The sequence below is a fragment of the Haliotis asinina genome, chromosome 5 (genome assembly GCF_037392515.1).
Source record: "Haliotis asinina isolate JCU_RB_2024 chromosome 5, JCU_Hal_asi_v2, whole genome shotgun sequence".
Classification (NCBI taxonomy): Eukaryota; Metazoa; Mollusca; class Gastropoda; order Lepetellida; family Haliotidae; genus Haliotis; species Haliotis asinina.
This window is the reverse complement of record NC_090284.1, coordinates 16,301,442-16,316,810: the sequence shown is the minus strand read 5'-3', so window position 1 is coordinate 16,316,810 and position 15,369 is coordinate 16,301,442. Positions and strand designations below refer to the sequence as shown.

Sequence of the window (15,369 nt, the reverse complement as noted above, 5' to 3'; positions counted from 1 at the left end):
TTGCAACATCAGAACAAACAACACATAAAAGTCAATCTATTGACAGCAGCTAGTTGGAAATTATCACAAAGATTGCATCAAAGCCGTAGGTGCATTAGCTTGATGTTTGATGACAGTTGATCGCCTACTATTGCGATGAACGTATGTGACATGACCATCTACTGTCACAACACACTGTATCCGGCATGGCACTTTTCTCTTACATGTTTCGCAGACTGTCCTATTCTTGACAATTTCTGACAATCTCAAGCAATGAAAAGATCTGTAAGAATATTTTTCCAGGAAAGGGTTTGATGACAGACGGAAGTTAGCGGTTCGTTTCCTTTAATTATGAATAGTCCTTCTATGGTTAGCCGCAAGTCGTCCAAATCAATTAGACTCTTTCACATGAAATGAATGAAACGGATAGTGTGTATTGCCATAATAGCTGCAGTTTGCTCACGTATTTCCCATGGAATGGGATCTGAATAAGTCATTACGATCAAAGCTAACTGCAGAAAAGATTGATCATGTCTTATTATAAAGCCAGCAAGCCTCCTTCTTTGTTTCCCTCTCATAAGGGCAATTACCTTGGTTATCACCCATCTACTTCTCACGATGGCTACGAGTATTCGTGGTATGGAAAAAGAGCGAAAATATATTGATAGTTCTCATTTCTGATCCACGAGGGGCTCGTCGTTTAAGTCATTACAGCTGCCTTTCTGCATCATGGGCCATCGCGCAATTGCAATGAATCATATTGCTCTATGCTTTCAATTCAAAGTCCGACACTTTCTATCATTGCTGTGGTGCTCAGTGAATAAACTGATTTATAGTTCACGAACGACGTGGTGTGTCCTTATGTTGTACATTCTCATTAGGCTGTACACATGCCATCATGTTAGACGGCTGTATGAGGCGACAAATCGTGAGTTTATACATTTAAATGCAGATGTAATAACACACTCTTAGCCATCCATCGCCCCAATATTACTTTGAATGGATATGCCACTCTCTTATGAGAACAAATGTATATATCTTGTACAACTTAATAAAATGGCAAATCACAATTTGATGCCGTATGTGACATTCAAAATGTATTATAACTTAGAAATCAAAACTGTTAAAGTCAGTGAATGGTTTTAAGCTAACGGTTCAGCACAGTATGGAGGTAGATGGGAGTTGGGTGCGGGGTGCGTTTGTTTTGGTCTTGGGATGGAGGCACATTATGAACTTCATACAGCGTAATCGTTTAGAAAATCTATCCTTCCGTTTGAACAGCGACTGACTGCAAGCGTTACCACTATCATCTCTTTGGGAGAATAAGAACAGGTTCATGGATTGTTACTTTTTTATTGCAACAGATGACACGTTTCTGTGTAGATGGTCGGATGCTATATGTCTTCACATGTTCGATTCCTCACATGGTTAAAACACGGGAAGCTGCTTCCCGTTAGCAATTATGTCATGTTCCTGGAATGGTGGTAAACGTGACGTAAACTCATACACACTCACGTATTCATCTCTTGCATGTAAACAAAACATGGTCTTTATGCGATTTGTTTTGTTTCTTTAACGCCACACTGTAAATGTTCTAGTCTGGACCAGACACTTCATTTATCAAAAGAATGAGCATCGATCTATGTAGTTGAGATACGATGGCATGTGTCAACCGAGTCAACGAGTCTGACCACCCGATCCCATTAGTCGCTTCTTTCGACAAGCGTTACTGACCGAAGACAAATCATAACCCAGATCGCCAAGGGTTGTAGATTTGACAATCTGCCATCTTCAGAACACTGCTGCAGTCGATTAGATGCTATTTCACATATAAGTATTAGTGTGCAATTATTGATACTATTTAACTTTTTCATGTAGACAAGAATTATGTGCATCACACATTAATTATTATATCAAAATCAGACATCAGGAAGAGCATTATCTCACGTCCTACTGAGGCATGGCCTCTGGCAACACCTCGAACTTTCATCTTCCACTTAGCGCGTTAGAAGAGTAGTTCGCGCAAAAATTTCCTTTGGGCAGTGGATCTAATGCAGGTTTGAACAGACTCTCACCGCGTGTCAATTTGATTTCAGAGGAAGCCCAGTCTCAGACGTTTCCTACTTTAATGAAAATTAAGAGCATAATCATAAGTCTCACTGTTCTAAAACATTGTGAATTGTGACTTCAGCCCGCGATCATTCGTTTCTGGCATGCATAAGGGCCTAACTCGCATTCATCACATTCAGACGAGTGGGACACCCTTGCCTCTGGTCCCATTTCATTGATCAGTGAGCGTCCAGTTTTATGACGGCTGACAATGCACTTGATATATTACAGTCATATATGCTCGTGCTGAAGAAATACTTGGCGAGCACATGAACGTAAACATTTTGTTAGGAAGCCCACTTACACGCACAGTATAAAAGCCTCTAGCTAACGGTCCAGACTTTAATATAATAACCAAATGACGTTTTCTTGTTGAATTTTATAGTTCCTGAGACGAGTAAACATTACTACATTACTGATAGAAGACTTTAATAGATTAATACAGTCGTTAGTCTGGATCTTCTTTTGTGAGAAAACACGTTAAAAGCCAACATGGTGTTGTTAAACGCAAAGTGGACGCCAAATGTAAAAGCCAACTACAGAAAGCTAGGGCCAGTCAGTTGCTTGATGGCAACAACATGAGAGCCAGAAAACACGTAACTTTTTCAACCTTTGTGATCAGATATGACAACCAGGGTGTAACTGTCCTGCATGATGAATCGAGCCGACATTGCTATATATGCACTCTCTCCACACCATGCTGTTTCATACACACACACTATTCACAATCTTCATGATTGATGTTCGAAGACTGGGTACACTCATCTAGTATGTACTCTAAGAGACAGTTGAACTAGACGATGCTGTAAAGAGGGATAGAACTATGAAGTAGGGCACAGCATGTCAATATTTCAACCAGAAATATGGAAATGTTCTCATTATCGATGCCTGTATTATCAAATCTCCTGCCGTAAATTTACTTTTGTCACGAAAGAATCCGTCAATGTCAAACGTATTGTAAGGACGAACCATTAATGGTGACACAGTGAATGAGTGGAACTCGAGAGATTCATTTTTATGAGCACAATGTTCCCAGTGGTCAATGTATCACTTCTTCACAGCTCTAATATGTTGATGCTTAAGTATTATGACAATCGTACGTTGATCAAAACGTGTCCACAAGCAAGGACATGTATGTCAACTTCCGTTTGTCAGATATTGAACGTAGCAGTAGTACTGGTCTCTGTTATGGTGGTCTACCTTCAGTTGTTGGCGATCTGTGGCCACGTTTTCCTCTTGAGACCCAGAGGTAGCCAAATTTGCTTATTTTTATTCATCAGAAATGCTAACATAGATTTTTTTCGCAAAGACTACACTTACAATGGAAATACAGTATAAGTCATTTCATGCTCACATACCCCCATTGGGTTATTTTAGGGGTCCACATGTGTGGACTTTGGGACTTAGCTTGACACAAATGTCTTCCATATCCGTATATGTGGACAGATACAATGAACACACAATTAATTGTTTACGCATTAATATGTCATCCATGTGTCAAACAATGGTACAAAATTGATAACAAAACTCAATTGTTGGAAATAATATTTCATTACCATTGCATTCAATCAGCAATCAATACGCAGTATTCAGCAAACTACATTTAAAATGTCAGATCCAAATTAAGCCCATTATATTGAGAAAAATAGGTACTACCGCAAACAATGTTACACGGGAGCCATTGTTAACATCAATTCTAAACTGTGAAGTAAAACATGAACAGAAACTTTCGAATAAAATGCTTACATGAAGGAGTATGGTCTCTCATTAAACTTCAGACTTAATGGACAGACAGCTGAACTCGTATTTGGACATGGTGTCTCATCATCTTGCTTTGGTTTTGTGGAAATGTTTAAAACAATCACAAATGCAAAGATAAACATTGTAGCCTGTGCCCATCACTCTGGATTTTACATGCAGGCTGGCTGCATCTTGGTCGTCATCAAGTACTTGACTGATGTCGTTATCAGTGTCATTGCTGTCGCTAGAAGTGTCATCAGACATTTCAAAGGATTTCGGAACCGCCATCTGAGTCTCTTTCTGACAGATTAATATCAGAATCGTTCAACATTTGTAGAAGATATTCCGTTGATGGTTGGTTTCTTTGTCTCATAGGCTTTCCTAAAATATCAATGAGGTACAGAGTTTAAAAAACGATGAATGGTTGATAAAGCCTCCAAAGGACAAAATCTGAAGTTTTAGTGATGTTTTAAAATGGTTTTAAACTAGAATAGAAAGCAACAATAAAACGTTTACTGTTACCATTTAAGGCACGTAAGTCCAAAAACTTTCAAGTCAATGTAAACTAACCAAGTTTTTTAAGCGTAGTATTTTTGTTGTTTTAAAATTGGCTAGCTTTCCGTACATTCGCCGGCTGCTGCTGTTGGCGTAAATCCAACTAGGGACCATACAGGTAGCAAAGGTACTGTAAGTCCCCATGGTCCTTTGTATGGTGATCTACCTTCAGTTGCTGGCGATCTATAGCCTGTTTTATGCTGCATTGTCAATGTAATGATGGTAGTTTTAACTTTCTAGTCTAATTTATATGCCAATATTACTGTCCTTTGTCGACAGGTTTTTATTATACACATATATTCCATTTCAGTGTTAAATGTTCCCGTCACGATTTGGCTGAAACATTGCCGATGTGACGTTAGCTATCAACGCACTCACTCACTTTTACCATTTAAGACCTCTTGTCCACACCCTTGGTCAAGCTACATCAGCAGTGAATCATCGTAGTCATCTCACAGTAGTCATCGTTATAGATTGTGGATGTTTGTTTTTCGTGCGGTTAAGATTACAACTGTGAGTAACAAATAGAGAATCTCACCCAAGTCTACTGATATCAAATATATCGACACGAGTTGATAAAATATCAAGTATGCCGAAGATATTTTTTACCTTAAACTATATCAACGAGTGTTGATATACTTGATAGACATGGTGGTGAGATTCTATTTATCACCCCTAATCGTTCTTCATAGTTTTCAGTGAAAATTGTACATTTCCGAATACAGCACTGACATTAGATTTACAATGCAACGATGTCACAGCACTGTGACATCATCGAGTCCATGACGTCATAGCATTGTCAGGGCATTGTGCAAATTTTACTGTGAAAGCGAGATCCCCTATCTTCTGATCTCGCACAAGCGATATCTCCTGTGGAACACAGTTTTGGGCGATACAAAGTATTTTTTGTCACTTTAGACGTTTTCAGCTTGAAGAAAGGATAGAATTTGGTCAACAATTCGTCTCTAGAGGTTATGCGTTTCTTCTACTGATTGTATACTGTGACCAATGCTTTATTTGTTTATAACAGCACTGTTTGACCTGGGATCAGTGTATCTAAAATTATCGACAGAGTTCTGAATGAATTAGAAGCCTCTTGTTGCAATCTGTCGTATCTGTAACGTTATCGTTTGATACCTTAGTGACCTTTGATCATGTTATCAATGTAGTTTAATGATCTCAAAGTGACAGTCATAAATGTTGTGCACCATTTACCATATGATCTGCAAGAACTCCACTGATCTGTACACACAGAACAGTGTACGTGTAAAATGTGTATTGGTATGCACGCAAAATGAGACCTTACGCCCAATGTGGGAAAGTACAGTTAATGGAAAAGGCCTCTTTTCGGTTTGTAACAGGATTGGGACACGTGGGTATGCCTTTGGTTTGTTTGACAAAAGATTTTGATTGGCCTAGAGGGTGGACATGAAAGTGGGTGGACGGGGTGAATATGATGTAGGAGTGATTTGTGCAGAGGTTGGAATGTGAAGGTGTATGGGTAAGTGGGATAAAATGTAACGTCACATCCAGGTGTATGGGTAAGTGGGATAAAATGTAACGTCACATCAAGGTGTATGGGTAAGTGGGATAAAATGTAACGTCACATCAAGGTGTATGGGTAAGTGGGATAAAATGTAACGTCACATCAAGGTGTATGGGTAAGTGGGATAAAATGTAACGTCACATCAAGGTGTATGGGTAAGTGGGATAAAATGTAACGTCACATCCAGGTGTATGGGTAAGTGGGATAAAATGTAACGTCACATCAAGGTGTATGGGATTAACACTGAGAAACGGACTTGCAGAACACGTGAAAAATGGATGCAGGTCTCATTGTGAAACCGGTTTCGTCTTGAAACATCTAGAATCAGGACTTGTTGCTAATGGTGTGACAGGGGTAGATGTGGGATATGAACTGTTTATTTAAGGGGGAGTAGGCATGGCTTCAAGATAGAGAGGTTAGGAGATGACTGACTGGGAAATTGTTAAGTTGGATGCGACGTCGATTGAAGGTAGTTTTGAAAAATGGGTAGGATATGCAAAGCCCCTTTATGATGTTCGCGCCGTGACACATAACGGATATTTCTAGAGCGATGTAAAATCAAAGCATTACCAAATTATTTACGTAATACTGTTTACATTCTTTTCCCTTTCACAAGGACATGATTCATCAAACTTGTTTTTGTGTTTTAACTTAATTTGTATGGTACAATTATCAGGGTGAGTGAAAAAAAAGGAATGGTAAAAAACAGGTGTTAATTAAATATGGTGTTTTCGCTTTTCTGTGACATTACTGGGCTTGTATCAAGCATACTTTACTCACAACTTCGGCTCCTAAGTGCCTGCCCAGTTTCAGAGAGAGTTTTTCTTCTTTACGTTTGGATTTTATGAGGAGCAATTCAGGTAAACCGAATTACCCATCCAGGCTTCAAGATTGCTCACGGTTAAATTGCGTCGGGCTGGAGAGAAGAAAATTGACTGAAGTGCTCCAAATTGCAAAACTATTGATCTCCCGAAATTAGAAATATACAGATTTTTTCCGCAACTTCCTTCACTGTAAGTATGAGGATATTTCTTGCTACTATTTTGTGGAGTTTGTCAACAAGATGTAACACAACAACTAAAAGAAATAAGTCACTGACATTGTTTAGTGTCTTGTCGAGAGGAAAACGTGTTGAAAAGAGGAGAGCTGTCTGCACCTGGAACCATGGGTGTAGAAGATTTACAAGAGCTACACTGAAGACAGAAATACAGTAGACTAACGGTCGCAACGTTTGCGTAATGTTACCTATAATGAATACGCCACCATCTTATGTTGCCTTTTTGTGGCATCAAAGTGGGTAGGAACTGTTGCTTGATTGGCATGTTCGAAGATGTTATTTTAAGAAAATAGAACGTAGACGAGAAAGTCTGCTGACTTGCTGAATAATTGGCCCAATATACGGATGCGGATGAGAGGTGGCTCAGGTTTTGGAGGACGCCAAACTCGATCTTGTAATGTTTTTCTTTGGGGTGGTTTCTACAAGGTTCATGGGATTGCGTGTGTGACGAATTTTGTCTTGAGGTGGACTACTTCTTGTTGCAGAAGGTCAGGGTTACAGATGGTTTCCGCGCCTCTGGAAAGTGTGACGATCTTGACTTGGGGATAGTGGTGTGAATGGTTGTGATTGTGTTGGACTGTGCGGGCAGGCTTGCGGTAGACCGATTCCAGATAGCAGAGTCGGGCCAACACTGGCAGTCACTTGCCCAACTTTGGTAAACACTGGGACAACGTCTGAATGCTATCTTAGACGTGCTGAGCTGGTTACAGCTCAGTATTTTCTGCACTTATATTGTTGTACATACTGTTCAAGTACTCTTTGCTTGTGTTTGAAACGAGCGTTGACAGCTGGGCAGGATACTCCTTCTGTTCACTGATGATCATTATTTCATAGTGTTTAATAAAAACATGCTCGTGTTACGTGTTGTCGGAATGTTAATGCTATCATTTGAAAAGTGTTTGGGTCCCGAAAGCGTTTATTGGGATCAGTACGTATTACCAAATGATTGCGAGCGTGGGCTGTAGTCTTGAATCATGGAATCCTCTAATCTTACTGTCAATGAAAGCATTTCTTATTAAGGATTAGTCTGCTTTCTCTCATTTGAAAGGATGGTGTAAATCCAGCCAGGTTCCATGCAGGAAGCAGTTCTGTTTCCCACGTTTCCAGCGTATGGATAGTTGCATACTAATCTCGTACGTCACACAAGTGTCGTACCGCGTTGACTTATGTCGTAACGACTTAATCTGAGATTCTGACGATTTGATTGATAACTAATAATCTCTCAGTTAGGTCATGCTGTGACGGAACTACATTTGCATTTGTAACAAACACGTGCAATCATTCAGTTTACCACTTGCATGCATTGTGAGTCGAACTGAGACACTGTATCCGTCGAGAAACATAAACCTAATGTTTCCACGAGGATCTTAGAAAAGAGACAGGATGCTACGAGTAGTTTACTGTAGACGGCTTTACGAGGCGATTACAACTGACATGCATGGTGACGTTGATGCACAAAATGGCTTAGTGGGGTCAATACAATGTGACATGGAAAAACTGTTCTAAACTGGTTTCATTTTGAAACCAAAACGATAACAGGAATACACTATTTTGACAATTTGATGACATGTAAAACGCTTGTAATAAGTAAAATACCACGCTCGGTCTCATTTCACACGAATTATACAAATATTATAATCTTCCAACGGTATACATAAAAGGTGACTACGCTTGTCGTAAGAAGCGACTAACGGGATAGGGTGGTCAGACTCGCTGACACATGTCATCGGTTCCCCATTGCGCAGATCGATGCACATGATGTTGATCACTGGATTGTCTGGTCCAGATTCGATTATTTACAGATCGCCGCTTTAAAGGTGGAACATTGTCGAGTGCGACGTAAAACTAAACGCACAAGAACGGTATACCATAGGGAGGACACTCGTTTCGTATAACTCCTATGTAATGAGACATCGCGTAGTGTATTCTATTTACTGAAAGTCTCCGTGGTCCCTAGTCGATGTGGTTATTCAGGTTATAGGTGAAATATTGCCGATGTAACTTATAATCTTCACTCACTCACTATATCGATAAGGAGAGAGTGATGATTATCTATGGCCGACTGCAAAGTGCTTCTCTGTGTTTCAGAGACTTACCAACATTGTTTCTGCATTTCCTTGTGCGAAACTCGCATGGGGATCTACCTTCAGCTGCTGGTGACGTATATAGCCCGTGTTTTACCTTGTCTTGTCCAAATAGTTATATCAGTTTTACCGTTCCATACTAGTTTTACCCGTAGCTGTGATATTCTAGTTGTTTTACTGTCCTTTGATGATAGGTGTTTATAGTGTAGCCATATCTTATTTCAATTTCACATCTGTTCTCGTCACGATATGGCTGAAATATTGCCGATGTGACGTTAAATATTAACTTACTCACTCACTCACTCCTTGTGTGAGACACTATTTGAACTTTCACGAACTACAACGTTTAGCCTTTTTAAACTTTCAGGAAATACTGATGATTTCCTCCTCGGTTATTAACACCATGCAGTACTGGTTGTCTCATCATTGACAGTGTCTGATACGTGGAATTGGTAGCTGGTAATGTAAATTCTGTTAAGTCTCATTTGACTACTACCAATTGTAAGATACGGTTATCACAGCTAAGCTCCTTATCATTACACCATGATAAGCTTGGTTAATTATTCAAAACAGTTATACAGTATTTCAAACTGTAGGTTGTTTGAAAGCAAGAGACCATTTATTTAGACACAGTATATAAGGCTAACTTAAGTATTTGATGGTCTAATTTATTATCCCCCGCAACGCGTTTTGCACACTCCGTCCGTGCACATTTGCCTTCTCCGGAGCATAACTCTAAAACCTTGCAATATTTCTTCGCCAAACTTGGCACATAGATAGACCTGGTGGTGTACTGGTGCCTTTTGGTAATTCTGGGTTTTTAAATGAAATATACGTTTGCGTTTCCATTGCAACAAGTTTGACTTTGCTGTTGTTGGAGATATTGATGACTTTGTCTTCATGTTTAAAGTCATATCGCAATTTCTAAATATTTGCAAATCTTTTATAGACTCCCGGTCATGATTCATTCATGAGTGAGTTAATATTTAACCTCACATCGGCAATATTTCAGTCATATCGTGACGAGAACAGTTTACAATTACATTACATACCAAAAATATAAGAAACTAAAACCCTGTTGACGAGGAACTGTAAAACCACTAGTATATCCCAACTAGATTTAAAACTAGCGCGGAATATTAAAACTAATATCACTATTTGGACAATACAAATATAAAGCTCGGCTATAGCTCGGCTATAGCTCGTCAACAACTGAAGGTAGATCACCATACTAGGGACCATGGGGACTTACAGTACATTTGCTTCCTGCATGGCCCCTAGCTGGATTTACACCATCCCTTTAGCTGCTGGCGATTGTGGGAAATGTCAGTCAAAATTAAAACAACAAGAATGCTACTTTTAACAAGCCTATTAAGTTTAAATTTACTTTGAATGTTTCGAGACTTACGTACCCTCTCAGGGGAACATCGTGGTTCGTGACTTGACAAAACTGCGTAGAGTGTTTAATTTCGTAGACAGTGAATGATAACAACGTGCAGAATTAGGGGAACTAGCTTTCGAGTGCTCCCACTAATGTTGTTGGTTTCATATTTTCATACATTGCAGGCATCAAATACTCAACAAATCCCTCAACGCTGATTAGCGTAAAACATTTAACATTTGTTTACATGTATATTTCGTAAGTATATACTCCACACATTGCATTATATATACCAAAAACTTAATTATTCCGTGAGAAAGTACGTTTACTTGAACATCAACGTATATTTACTTAGGCATTAAAGAACTTTTACGTGAACATTAATGTCAACATTAATGAACCTGTGGCTCTCACCACAGGTAGGATGTCACATATCCCCAGTTACCCCAGGGCGCTACTTCACGAGAAACCTTATTAATCAAACGTATGTTGTTATCAACAAATCAGGTGTGTACGTGCACACTCTGAACACTTTCAAAAAGATATGCATCTTTGTAATATCGGAATCTGTAATCATATACATACATGTAAATTGCTCTACATTTAGATGTTCATTCGTTGGTGTGTACGGACGCTTGATCTGGAAATTGAAAATTCAGTTACAGTTATGCTTTTTTGACATGCTAATTGGTAAAATTGCCAAGAGTAGCCGTAAACTGTATATAATAAAAACATGCTGAATCGAACTATCGCCAGTTGCTCAGATTCACCGGTACCGTTATTAAACCCCCAATTAATCCGCCGTCAAACCCTCAAAGTTAAGCTAACCACGCTCGTGTCATGTTAAACAGCTATATCAAGCTAAGTCTGTTGGACACCGTTGTAGTTCTAATGGAGCGCAAAATTGCTGATTATCACGTGCACGACGTGACATTCTCTGGCCTGCCTACACCCTTCAGTTTTCCAAAGGACATTCCATCGATGCCCCCTCCTTTTATGGCCACGTGCATTGAAGTTTTTGTCAGTCCAATTATTGAGGCTAAATGCAGCATTAAACTGTACGAGCAATCTTCTCGTTTCCAATTTTCCACGCTTCTGGTCAGGTATAATGCTTCATGAAAGGTGCCAGAGCTTATGAAGACTGCATTCGGACGGATTACGGACCCATGTTGATAGGAAAGTACAATGATGATTCAAGTGAAGCCAGTCAACACGTTGCATTATTCACACATAAAACGTCGTGGCTAACGTAGATAGTCCCATTAAGAAAGCTTCAAATAGGATTCACGGGTGCGTTTCTTGCCCATTTGTATCAATACTTACCCTATATAGACAATGCAGCATGAATTCCATCTGAGCGTCTAATGCACATAAGACTAGGTGATTTCCCATGAAATTTTAAAAGTCAAATCTTCGTTTTTTTTACTCAAGACTTTGGAGTGCCAGCTTACACCACAGCATCCGTTAGCATAGGACACCCATCATCATCATTGAACATTATCAGCAAAAATTGACCTAGTTTAGCACATTATAATATGATTAACTGAATTAGTTCAGATGGGTTTCCAGTCAAAACACCCCACCGCCATTTCATCTCAGGAAATAAAGCATGCATCTAATTTTGGGTGAGGCATTATGTCTGGCTCGTCTCCCGTCTGTGTTTTCCTTCGGGGCTGATTTTCAGTCGACGCTGAATTTGAGCAACTCTCAATTCTGACTTGGCTATACCCTGCATTATTGATATGGGGATTCTGTAAACAGACCTCTGGAACCAATCAAAGTGGGTTAAGTGGAATGTAAACGCACCTACAACGTATATTCTTCTGATACATGAAAGGAACTTAAATCTAGATTGATGTTTAACGTGGTGATGCTGATCTGCAGCTGACATGTCTGGAATGCTACTGTCCATGACCTTTTTGTTCACACAAGTCATCGCCAGACAAGATCAATTATTACATAATGAAAAAATATGTAACGATTTTTAAAGTGTCAATTTCGGAATCTATTTCCTTAATTGAACTCGGGAGGGATGACGAGAACACATCTCCTCATAGTGTATTGTCATGGTCAAAATGGCTCGTGTAGACATTGTGGGGTCGTATGTTTACAGATATCTGCCAACTAACTGCCGTGCAAACGGCGGTCGAGGTTTTTGTTACTTGGACAAAGATCACTTGAACACTTGTTTGTGTTCGTAACGACAACACATGACTGCACTACCAATCACTGAGTGATAAAAGATATGTTTATCAATAATTAGCAACTGATTTCCCCGTAGACAACTTGTTAGGCGTCTTTGATGCAAATGATCGTGAAAATACTATGGCGATTCAGCTGAACCCAATCAACACGCTGTGTTATTCACACACAAAACGCCCTGGCTTGTGTAGGTGGGCACATAAAGATAGCTTCAAGTAGGTTCACAGGTGCGTTTCTTGTCGAATCTTATAAATACTGATCCTTTACAGACAATACAGCACGAATTCTAACTGATTGTCCAATGCACAAGAGGGTAGGATATATCCCGTGAGGTTTCAAAACGGCAAATCTACAATCTACTCAATGCCTTGGAATTCTCAAAGACTTTGCAATGCCAGATTATAGCATAGCATCCGTTAACATATAAACACATCTTCGTCAATGCAAATTATCACCGTACACCGACCTAGGTTAGCATTTTATAATTTCTTGAATTGAATAAGGTTCAGTTGCGTTTCTAGTGAAAACATTCCTCTCGCCATTTTATCTCAGGAAGTAACATATGCGTCTGATTGGGGGTATGTTTTTGTCTCGACTCCCACGTGTTGTTTCCTTCGGGCTGATTTTTGGTCCAACTTCCATTGAATTTGACCAATACTGCTTTATGGATCTGGGGATTTTGTAAACAGACCACTGGAACCCATCAAAGCAATAGATTAAATGGAATGTAAACGCACCTACAATGTATATTCTTCTGATTCACAAAAGGAACTTAATTCCAGATCGATGTTTTATGGGTTTTGAATGCTACTGTCCATGACCTTTTGTTCACAAACAAGACACAAGATCAATTATTATATAATGAAAAAATATTGGAGGATATTTACAATGTCAATATCGGAATGTATTTCCTCAATCCATGCCAGAGGGATGTCGAGAACATCACATCTCCGTGTGGTGCTTTGTTTGGGAAGAATTACGGGCACGAAAATTACTCTAGCACAAACATTGTGAGGTCGTAGGTCTACAAATAACTGTCAGCTAACTGCGACGGCTAGGTTATTGTTGGCTGAACATGTGTCATTTAAACGCTCGTTTGTATTCGTAACGGCAACACATGAGTGCACCGCCGACAACTGAGTGATAAAACCTCGAATTAAATCCTACGGTTTTGTGACAGTGGTTACCAAAGGATTGTGTACTGGTTTTCAAGGATATAAAGCGATATAAAGATACGTAACATCAAACGACAGCAACAACAAAAACCCAAAACAAACAAACAAAACAAACCCCACCAACATGGCTACAATACTTGAGAGGTTTTCTTTGTTGTTTTTTTTTCAATTTCTACCATATAAATTTGGGAAGGAACACAACTTTTCTGCTAGCTGAAGCTATTATCGTTTTAATGAATTTGTTGTTCTACAGAATCTAACTATTTGCTTATAAACATTTCATACATGATTATAAAAATAACACAAATAACCAATATCGTTTATTAATATCGACAGTGCATCCGAAGCACATGTCAAGGCATGGTGCCCGTTAGTAAGCACTTCAAATCGTATGATCGTATTATTTTTGTCTCAAGTGCGTTCAGTGTGTAAGACCTGCTCCTGTCTGCCGATTGTACCTCATTGCGATATTATGAAGGCGGCTTGAACTACTGGCATGCCGTTTGACAAGATTGGTGAGGGACTCTCCAATGGCTGGAGACATGCTTTCATCTTAACGCTTACCTTTAATATAAGAAACATGTTCCCGTCGTTTAACCTCATATGACATATTCGTCAAAGGAGCATGATCGATATTGTACCTCACATATTGTCAAAAGCATATAAAGGCGGCTCAAACTACTGAAACACTGCTCGAGGAGAAAGTGTAAGGCGACTCTCGGAAGGCTGAAGACTCCATCGTAATACTCTGTTTTCCTTGAAAGTTAATTCGCTTATGAAACCCACACCTGATGTACTATGTGCAGTAGTTGACAGGTTAGCCAGCAGTGTACATTAAAAATATATATTTGATGGAAATCCCATTGATGATGCAAATGTAGGCCGAGGAAGTCATAGAATAGGAAAATGAATTACCGGATACGGATCATGGAGATATAACCTGTCATCATTGACGGCAGTTTAATTCACACTGCATCAGATGAAGGAAATGACGACTGTGCTGCTGTAACCTTCATACACATCACCGTCCGGCGGACGCCAGCTGACGCAGGGATGTACGTGGGTGTGGTACAGTGTAATAATGTACATGGCATGCCAATAACAAGGTGGTAGAAATAGGATCATGTCCATACAACACACACAAGTGTCGTTCGTGATGCATTGATTACAAAATAAGTTTGTACACCCCCAGACGCCCGCCGACTGATAAACATTTCCTGACCAAGGACAACAATATGTGAAAAGTTAGTTCCTTGCATTTAAATTAGGAAAATGTACCTGAAATGTATATGCATCGTCTACATTTTTACAAGGGTAACGCGCATCTATAGACTAACGCCGTGTCATTTCCTCTACAAATGTAGACAGTATATAGGTTATTATACTCATGAAGATAGATCAAATCTGAAACGTATAGTTCTACTTCACTGACTTACAATCTCACGTCAGTATTGATGTACCATCAGTATCAAATCCCTACAGGTCGATGGTCTCACGAACATATTTGTATTAGCTTCAGAGTCGAGACATCTGTGTGTTTG

At 39.4% G+C, this 15,369-nt stretch overlaps 1 long non-coding RNA gene across 1 annotated transcript in view; it reads left to right on the top strand.

Moving 5' to 3' along the window:
• Window positions 1-14,661, top strand: part of LOC137283747 (uncharacterized) — a 702,566-nt gene extending 687,905 nt beyond the window's left edge. The window contains exon 3 of the long non-coding RNA XR_010956876.1: window positions 14,650-14,661. This is a non-coding gene — a long non-coding RNA (uncharacterized lncRNA). The remainder of the gene's footprint in view (window positions 1-14,649) is intronic.
• Window positions 14,662-15,369: the final 708 nt, after the last annotated feature.